This window comes from Pygoscelis adeliae, unplaced genomic scaffold (genome assembly GCF_000699105.1).
Source record: "Pygoscelis adeliae isolate BGI_AS28 unplaced genomic scaffold, ASM69910v1 Scaffold88, whole genome shotgun sequence".
Lineage (NCBI taxonomy): Eukaryota > Metazoa > Chordata > Aves > Sphenisciformes > Spheniscidae > Pygoscelis > Pygoscelis adeliae.
This window is the reverse complement of record NW_008825616.1, coordinates 575952-584730: the sequence shown is the minus strand read 5'-3', so window position 1 is coordinate 584730 and position 8779 is coordinate 575952.

Below are 8779 nucleotides of genomic sequence, written 5' to 3'. Positions count from 1 at the left end.
CCCTTACATGCTTTCCCACTCAACGCCTTCTGTCAAAAGCAGAAAAGCTTAATGAAGGGAGGTGAACTCCACCAAAGCAGGACACAGTACATTTGAATTCTCCTTTATGAAACAGCTGGATATTTCATTTAGAGTTAAATAATGGAAGATTTTTACATCTCCCAGTCTCTCACATCTCTGAATGGCTTCCTTCCTATTGACAAATTTGCCTTTTTGCAGAGCATACTGAAAATATATGTGATGTATATGTGTGTGCACGTGAAATAATTTTAAGCTACGGTTAGTGTTTAAAAAAAGCAGAGTAAAATAGGAGAGTTATTTCTGGAGAGATGCCAAGAGAGACTGAGAAAGTACTGGCATGCTCAGATGCAGAGGTTTTTCAAAGGTCAAGTAGGTGAGCGCTGGGCGTCAAAGGGCTGTGGAAAGGTCTCAGCAGCTAGGAGAGGTCCAGCAAACCAGTTCGGTGGCTTACACACAGCCACATCGCTCTGCCTAGCTCATGGGGTCACGGAGCCGAGAGAAGCAGTGACAATGTGGTGCAGCGGCAACAGCACAGAGTCCCGTTACCCCTGCTGCCCCCATCATCTCAAGTCATACCAGGGACGTGGCCCAGTGGGCAGCACCACCGAAAATCGGGAGGAAACCAATCTAAGAGGTCAACATGAGTTAGCTGTAAATGGCTTCTTCTGGCTGCTACCTCTGGCTTTCTGCAAGAGACCTACACCAGCTGCCAAACCCACCTGGCTTTTGGGGGAATAATATGCCCACATTAAGCTCTTAAATAGCTGCAGATGGTGAATGGAGCCCTAGTGTCTGCGGTGTCAACACGTACAGCTGAGTTAGTCTCCCTTCTCCCTCCTTGAAGTCAGCAGAGGGGAATGGGAATTTTAGGGAATAATTCATCTGACTTACCTTCAACACAAACTTTAGGATGAGAAGAACCACACTCCAGTTTATTAAATGTATTGAACACATCTCTGATGACAATAAAAATAGTTCAGAGCATCTAGCTCAGGTGGAAATGTTGACTTTTAGTCATGTGAATCCCATAGCAAATGCTTCATGGCAGCTATTACATACTGCTGTCCTACAGGAGTCTGTCCAAGGACATTTATTCTGTGCTTTGCCATCCTGTAGCAGATGTGAGAAATGAAATCTGCAGAGCATTACAGGATATTATTCTCCTAAATGGCCACCTTTGTGTGAGGGGAGATTCATTCCCGTGTATGTGGCAGGCAGAGCAGTACCTCAGCAAGTCCTCGTTACATCCCTGTGGTTCAACCAGTTGTTTGCAAGGTGCTGATTACAATCACTGTCCACATTTTTCATTGTATGGAGGAAGATAATCAGGAATCACAGAAAAATTATCAAGCCCCCTAAATCAACCCACATCCTACAGAAACTCAGAGATGAGCACACCTGAAAAGAACATGGCAAGGGAGGACAGGAATACAAACTGGCTTTCAGCAACACACAGTTGTGCCAGTTTCCCTCAGACTTTCATCAATATATATCCTCAGGAAAGCCAGTAAGAAATCACCAGTTTCAACAGTGCCAATTTACACTCGCAGCTAAATCAATAATTGCGTATGTTTGGATTTTTATTTATATCAGTGAGACGAAACCTTCAGAAGGCTTCATAGGTAGGAAGGGACTCTTATGGCAACTGATTCCTGATCCAACTCCACATAACTACTGAATTCATGTTTAATTCAAATGACTCCGTAATACAAATACTCCCTCTGTCCACATGCAGAAGTCAGAAAATATCCCTCTTGACCAAATTCCTGTGTCAAATTCAGGATCCCTACAACCTCAAATCAGGAGCCTTAAAAAGAAAATGTACCATGAGAAGGAAATAAGAGGAAGCCTGGATATTGGCAATGTCAGAAGTCCCTGTAGGGGGGGGAATAAAAGAAAGAAATGAAAACAGTTGAAAATTGTCTCCTGAGCTGAACCACTGTCAGTTCAGTAGCAGGAATTTCCACTTTTGTCCCTGTATTTGGATCAGACTTAAGCACAAAAATAGCCTTGCCTCGGACTGCCTTTCATCTAATTGAGGTAAAAACTCCTGCTTTCCATCCTCCAGTGACAAACTATGGCACAGGCAGACTCAGTGTCATGCCCAAGGCAAGATGCTGTCTGTGCTCCACAGACCCCTCAGGTACCTTCTCCCTTGATGCATGAGGCTGCCTGGAGGAAAGGATGCCCCGGTGTCAAGTCCCATACTGGAGCTCAACCTTCATGAAGGGCTCTGGGGAGATGGTGCCCACCAGCATGTAAGTGGCTTCTTTGAAGCCCTTGAACGCCACCAGCCCAGCCAGCTGCACCCACTGCTTGGAAACGATGGAGACGGAGAGAGGGCCACAAGGGTATATATGTCTGTGGGAAAGGCGAGAGATGAGCCTGCCATGTGTGTTTTGGGTACTGTGGACGTGACTGGCAAGCCTGTACAATTACTTGGCAAGCCAGGAGTAAAGTCTTGTCTGTAGGAGCTAAAACATAAACTTGTGTGTGTGTGTTTATGCCACTGGAGCCCTGCACAGTGGGGGCTTTCAGAGGTTTTTGTGGCTGGGGAATATTTCCTGGGTAAAAAGAAGGCCAGAGGTAAGACTGGGATTGCGAGAAGTCCCTCCAAGTCTGAAACATTTGCCCATCCTTGGGGAAACTTTGTGCTTGTCCGTCTGGTCATATCTCCACATCCTTTTCTTTTCTTTTCTTTTTTTATTTTTATCTTTTTTGTTTGTTTGTTTCTTTTTCTCCTGGAGGGTTTTGTGAGAAAGGTCACCCCCTGGGGAGGGGAGGGAAGGGAGGGAGGGAGAAGAAAGGTCTGTCTTTTGTTGATGCAACGTCCAGGGAGGCTGGGGACAGGCTGAGCATCTTGCCCTCTTGCAAAAAAAACCCAGCCAAAATGGAGACAACATGTCTTTAATGGTGGCACTGGGGAGGGGGTGGTGGAGCATTTTTGGGTATCTTCAGGAGCTGTTGTCTTTGGCTATGCTGCCCCGTCTCTAGACGCTTCCTGTCTTTCTGAGGTTTTGTTGGTTTATAGAGTATCTATGTCGGACTTGAGGTTCACCCGGAAAATTCGTTCCTGCTATAGTCAGCAAAAGTGAAGAGAATGGAGAAAAAGACAGTCTCAGGTTCCCTGCCCCGCTACCCACCTCCCCGTGAAGCCTCCAGGGCACTGTTTCCTCAGCGCAGTTTCTGGGACAGGTATGCTCTTATGGATTGCAGGCAAGTTATTTCTACTACTTTCTTCTAAAGAGTTTTCCAACCCTAAACATGCAGACACCCCTGAGACCCAGCTCACCTCTTTCCACTGCACACCTCCTCTTTGGCAGGAGAGAGGCCTGAAATTTCCCTTTTACATCGGAGGCAGCGTTTCGTCCTCCGTTATAGCTCAGCCAGCGCAGGACCAGACCAGGTGTCTGTGAAATGGGAAAGGAGATCTTTGCTAAACACCATGGCTGGGCTGAATGCTTCCTATAACCTGATCTGCCACAGCGTGTTTCTGACATCACATCTTGCTCAGGATGTTTCTCCTGTGCTGGCTCTGCTGGCTCTCACCAACCTTACCCTGTAAACATGACTGCCACACATTAACAGGCTGTCACTCCTGCCTGTATAAAAACAAAGGGAGACACGGACCACTATACTATGACTATCCAGACTCAGGTACCTACGAAGAAATATACGTAGACAGACATACCTGTCACATCCCCTCCCTTCCCGAATATGTTTTCACCCATGGATGGGAACCAGACACAGACACAGGCAGACTTTGACAGAGACACACGCAAAATTGGTTGCAAAGCCCTATGTAGTCATATACAGTGAGCATCTAACTCAGATAAAGACAAGATATGTGGGTGCTGGTATCCATAATGGATGTTTTTACATAATCTCATCTTATTGATAATGACTAAAAAGGGGTTCTCTAGAAAAGAGAAGGATATGTTCATTGAAGAGAAATGTTTGATGCTAGTGTCTGAGCTGTGATTAGAAGCTGATCCCCCAAAACTGCTCATCAGGCAAGCCCGTTTTCTTTTCAGTCATCCCAGGATGGCAGGCGGTAAATGCAGCAAGTAACAAAGTCCTCAATAAATTAATGTAGGAAGGGTCGGCCATGGGGTGACAGGTACCTGGTACAATCCCTCCCTCCCCACAGTTGGACGGCAGCAATGTCATCTCCATTTCCTCAGGACATTATTCCTGGGAGCTAAGCATCCTCTGATTTTGTTTCCCTTCTTTAACCTGCACCTTTTCCCTGTAGGTCTCATGAGCAGGAGCAGCTCATTAGATCTCCGAGATGATCTTAGTCAAAGCTGCTCTACACAAAAACATGTGGCTCAAATTATTCTGGTGTGTTCCCATAAATTGTGGCTGTATATTCATCCTGAGAGAACTTTATTTAGCTTTCTAGATGGTTGCTGTATTTTAAGCCCTGTCCGTGAGCAGCATGAAATTGCCAACACAGCCTAGGGCACACATTTTGCCACCCGCAAATCTGTATGCCATGAACCAAGTCTAACCTTGAAACTTCTTATAACAGTATTTTTGACTTCTGCTAGAAATATAAACCAGTCCCCTGTGGCACATATTTTCAGTCATCTTCTGGGGTTTTACATTTCAAATCTTTGCTTTTATGGCAAACTGGGCATTGGAGCAGAATTTGGCATCTTGATATTTTTTCTGTATTATTTAACAATGTTTATCTGACTGCATTTGTTGCAGTGCTTGTGTACGTAAAAACAAGGTCTGGACAGTAGTCAGGATTTCTTAAGTATTTACCCTGGCTCTGAAACAGACTCCAGCTTTGACCTTGGAAAGGATCACTTTAATCCACCACCCCTGTTCTAAATAGCAGCAATGGGAAGTTGGCTCCTATATGTGTGTCTCAGTGCCCTGTAGCAGATGCTCCTAGGCTCCCAAACCCATTTATCATAAGCACTATATCGTTAGCTATGGATGAAGAGTCACTTTTAACAGAAACGGTCTGTTTCTTTAGGATGAGGAGAACTTCAACGTGGTCTCAGGTGTCCTATGACTCCCTGAGCAACCACAGCATCCTTCTAAATTCTGCAGCTGTGAGGCTAATTATTCATCTCCCAGGAAAAGCCCCTTCAGTTGATGAAACAGGGCCAGGCTATGAGTTCATAACATGGGTGTCACATTAGTATCAGCATTTATTAATACTGGTCTTATCTGATATCACATGCACTTAAGCCTGCAGTGCTGCAGAGGTATCATTACATACGCATCACTGCTCTACCCATGCACTCACCGCCGTCTTCATTGACACAGCTGTCAATAAGTCCTGTTATTTGCATTTGTAAAGGGAGCCAAAAGCGTCTAGATGTGATGCCAGATGCATCACCTCCTCTGTGAACATGGCCAAAGATCTTGCTATTTCCTAAATTCACTAGGTTGATTCTTAATCTAGATTTCATTCATGTCTCAAATGTTGCATCTCTCAGTTAAAGCAGGCTTATAGTAGGGGAGGTTTGATCAGGCAGCTTCACCACTGTGCACATACTATACCAAGAAAAAATAAGTGGTCTTGTCCGTGTAATTATCCTCACAGCTTCTGCTGGCAGAGCTGTACCAGACAACGCTCACACCTTTTCATGCTACCGAACAGCATATGTAAGGGGAGAAACACGAAGCATAAACACAGTTCACTGCATTGACTCGTGGTTTGAATCTGTTCCCTTTAGCCCAGTGGCCACGCTCATTCTGGAGGGTAAAATTCTCCATTATCACCTGCAGCAAGCGTGGAAACCAATCCCACAGCTGTCTGCAGGGTACTGGGAAACAACAGGCTCCGGTCCCCAGGGGACAGCATCCTCTAAGGGATGGCATCAGAGAGCTTTGGAGCAGGACAGTTGTCCTCTGGGAATGCCTCTAAACGGGGACTTTGAGCATGCAGTTGGAAACAATGCAGTTTCCAGCCTTTTGCGGCAACATTTCATCGGGTGATGAAATGCTCGCACAACCGACATGCCCACACTTCGCTGCTGAGCGGGACGTGACAATGTGAGTCAGCTGTAATGTGAATGTAAGAGAGGTGCAAAGAAAAGTGTCAGAAAGCAAAACTCCAGCTTATGGGGGTGTTGATAACTTTTCCCGGACTAGAATTCACTCCCATTCTCCGAAACAGAAATGTGAAATTAATCTGCCACTTTTCATTTACAGTTTGGCCCCAGAAAGTTATGGAAATTTGGGCTTTACTTTGAAGAATTTGTCCTCTGTCATTTTTCATCCAGTTCCTGCACACTTTAATGTTGCTTAAAATGGTATTTTTTTTTTCAGTTGCTCACTTTTCTGTTTGATGGTATCATGAATCACTGGGCAAACATCATAAATATGCATTTTGATGAAAACAATGGTTTCAAAAGAAACTAGAAACTAGACTGTAAATGGCACAGTGAGGTAATTGTCTTTTTGCTGTTTTGGTGTAGAGTCAAGCACAGCATGATCCCAGTCAGTGCCTGTAATCCTTGGCAAGAACGGTGATTATTAGGGATTTATAAATTAATAACAATTAACAATGAGTAGTAGTTACTAATACTGCCTCTGTTCATTCCGGGCTTTGCTCATCATGCCTGTGATACTGGAAAGTATTAATGAAATATTTTGTATTTGCTAGTTGTCTCCCACATGCATGCATCAGCCTTCTCTTTCCACTTTCTTTTTTTCAAAATGTATGAAACTCCATTTTTTGGACAGTAAAAGAGGGTCCCTCCTGCAACCTCCTGGGGGAATTTTGCATTGCTGAACCAGAGAAAAGAGATTAATATTCTAAGAGGACTTGATGGAGGCAGAGATCTCTCCAGTCCACTGCCACGGTGTTTCTCCTACCTCATGTCCTTCAACTCCAATCTGCTGCCTTTGGTGTCTGTGTTGACGTGTGTGTCCCAAATGACACAACCTGAAGGAAATTTTTGGGACCTCCATAGTCCAGTGCGATGATTGCTTCAGTAAGACAGGGACGTGCAGACATGTTTGCCTGGAGATGGTTTATTAATATGGTATTATTACTGCTGATGCTTCAGCAACACCCACAAGCGATGGGTAGAATTCAATCCCATTGGGTGATCCCAGCGCTACTCAGTTCATCCCAAGATTCACTTTTATGCAGAGATTTACACTACTATTGTAAAATTTCCGTCTTAAAATTGGGTACATGTGGACACATATCCCCGCGCAAGGTCCACTGTCCACTCTGCAGAAAATGCCACACCAGACCCAACCCCACCCTATCAAACAAGCATGTACTCTACCCACAAGACCAAATAATCAGCAGAACATCTTAGGAACCTCCGGGAGGGTTGCTTTGGTTTTGTGCTTTTTTGGTTTTTTGGGTTTTGGGTTTTTTTTTTTTGTGGGAATATAGATATTATGTATCTGGGACCTTGGAGAGATTTTCATAAAATTTACTCAAGGTCTGAGTCTGGGCAGAAGTTTGCTTTGGATTGCTCTACTATGGAGACAATAAATTAACTGTACAGACTAAACCTGGATTTTGGCTTCTAAATGTAGTACTTGGAAATCCTCTCACTCAATCCATTTCCACTCATCACGTTACAGTGCAGGAGACATGTAAGTCAGAGCAAACACTGATCCCAAGCAGCTTCAGACATGAACTGAAGTTCCAGGCATTCAGCTCAGCAAAGGAACAATGTTCTGGGCAAGAATAAAACAAAAATAAAATGTGGTGAGCACACACCATGTTTTCAAGGACCTGTCCTTTCAGATTGAGGTAGCCGGAGCGAAAAGCCCATCAAATGTGGGCATCTAGAGAAGAGTCATCCACCCAAGCTTTCCTCATTGGTAGCTGAGATACAGATAATATATTCAGTGGAGTTCTGAGCATGAGGTATTTTATTCTACTGCTGATATCTAAAATAGAAGAGCTGAATCATGACACAGGGATGAATATTTTTCCTTGCTGACTATGGTGGGTCATCCAATCTACATGTCTGTACTGTAAGTGCCTGAGTTACGTGACATCATTTCTGTCTCATTTGCACACTGGTGCTGTAACTGTCTTTATGGGGATTTAACATCCAAAGCTATTTAGGTGCTTTAGAAACATACCCGTACGTACTTCCTTGGGAAAAGAGCGTGAACTGACCCCACTAGTATTAAAATCAGCAGTGACATTTCAGGCTTAGGTACCCTGTGAGAATAATAAACCCCATTAACGAACAGCACAGGGCCATGAGATGGACTGAGGCAATTGAAAAGATAACTATATTGTTTTCTGCACACCACAAGCATTTAAAAAATATTTTCCTTCAAGAAATACTTGATTCTCAAAGATAGGCTTTGCGTGGACTTACTCTATGACTGTTTATTTCTTGAAACATCCCGGCACATTCCAAATAGTTCTGTTCCCATTATTTGCCAACTCTCAGCATTTATGAATGGCAGTGGGGAGGAATTAGTCATGGGTTCAGCACCTGCTGGAAGGGTTTTTTCTGCAGTTGTGTTGACTGGTATAAAGCCGGGGTGGGGTGGGGTGGATTCTTCTTTTTTTAAAGGTTTGTTTGGTGGGTGATATGCTAAAATACAGGCAGCCTGGCAGGAGGAAGGCATGACTAAGCATCATCAGACAGTATGCTCCTCAGAACAAAAAAGATCAGCAGGAGACCCCCCCTGCAGTACCGCATCCAGCTCTGGAGCCCTCAGCATAAGAAAGACACGGACCTGTTGGAGCAGGTTCAGAGGAGGGTGACGAAAATGATCAGGGGGATGGAACCCCTCTGCTATG